The sequence below is a fragment of the Nicotiana tomentosiformis genome, chromosome 1, assembly GCF_000390325.3.
Source record: "Nicotiana tomentosiformis chromosome 1, ASM39032v3, whole genome shotgun sequence".
Classification (NCBI taxonomy): domain Eukaryota; kingdom Viridiplantae; phylum Streptophyta; class Magnoliopsida; order Solanales; family Solanaceae; genus Nicotiana; species Nicotiana tomentosiformis.
In genome coordinates this window covers 93,982,514-93,984,219 of record NC_090812.1, presented here as the reverse complement: position 1 = coordinate 93,984,219, position 1,706 = coordinate 93,982,514, and positions in this window count along the sequence as shown.

Genomic DNA, 1,706 nt, shown 5'->3' with positions numbered 1-1,706 from the left:
ACGTGTAGCACAAGCTCCCCAGCTGCCAACAACACTCTTCGTGATCGCGTCTCCTTCTCCGCGATCGCGAGAGAGGAAACCAACAACAGAAAAATCAGCAGTTCCTCAAAGTTCCAAAATGCACCGTACATAATTCGAATCACACCCAAGACCCCCGGAACCTCAAACAAACATACCAACAAGTCCTAAAATATCATATGAACTCGCTCGAAGTGTCAAATCACATCAAACAACACTAGAACCAGTAATCGCATACCGATTCTAGTCTAATAAATGTTTGAACTTCTAAATTCCAAAACTAATGCTGAAACATACCAAACCAACTCTGATTGACCTCAAATTTTGCACGCAAATCATAAATGACATAACAGACATATTCCAACTTCCAAAATTAAAATACGAGCCTGGTAATCACAAAGTCAACTCTCAGTTAAACTTCTCAACTCTCGAAACTTCAACTTTTTCAATTTTTGCCAATTCAAGCCAAAATCACCTACGGACCTCCAAATTAATATATGTACTCACTCTTAAGTCCAAAATCACCATACAGAGCTATCAGGACCATCAAAACTCCATTTCGGAGTCATCTACGCACAAGTCAACATCCGGTCAACTCTTTTAACTTAGGCTTCCAACCTTGAGACTAAGTGTCCCAATCCATTTCGAAACATCCCCGGAATCGAACCACCCATCCCGACAAGTTACATAACAACAAACAAACATATAATAGGCAATAAATGGGGGAACGAGGCTATAATACTCAAAATGACTGGCCGATTTCCTTACACCCTTATGATAATATATTGCATAACTGCTGCATTGTCTAATTATTTTGTCAAATTCAGTATTGTTGCACTTCTTATTCCTGATAAAAACTTGCTTATAAAGGAGTACTACTTTATCTGAATAGGTATTCTAAGACATTCTTATGCTTGAATTTGATTTTGAACTTTCTGCCGTTACGTAACATGTTTTTTAATATGAACTACTCAAGCTTTGTGATCGCATAACCATTCTCGCAAACGCGTAGCACAAACTCCCCAGCTGCCAACAAAACTCTTCGCGATCGCATCTCCTTTTCCCCAATCGTGAAGGAGGAAACCAGTAACAGAAAAATCAGCAGTTCTTCAAAGTTCCAAAATGCGCCGAACATGATCCAAATCACACCCGAGGCCCCCCGGGACCTCAATCAAACATACCAATAAGTCCTAAAATATCCTACGAACTTGCTCGAAGCCTCAAATTACATCAAACAACAATACAACCACGAATCGCATATGATTCAAGCCTAATAAACTTATAAACTTCTAGCTTCCAAAACTAATGACGAAACATACCAAACTAACTTCGATTGACCTCAAATTTTGCACACAAGTCATACATGAAACAACGGAGCTATTCCAACTTCTGGAACCAAAATCTGAACCCGGTAACCATAAAGTCAACTCTCGGTCAAACTTTTCAACTGTCCAAACTTCAACTTTTCCAATTTTCGCCACATCAAGCCAAAATCACCTACGGACCTCCAAATAAATATCCGGGCACACTCCTAAGCCTAAAATCAACATACGGAGCTATCTGAACCGTCAAAACTCCATTCCGGAGTCATTTACACAAAAGTCAACATCCGGCAACTCTTTCAACTTAGGCTTCCAATCTTGGGACTAAGTGTCCCAATCCATTTTGAAATATCCCCGGAATCGAAC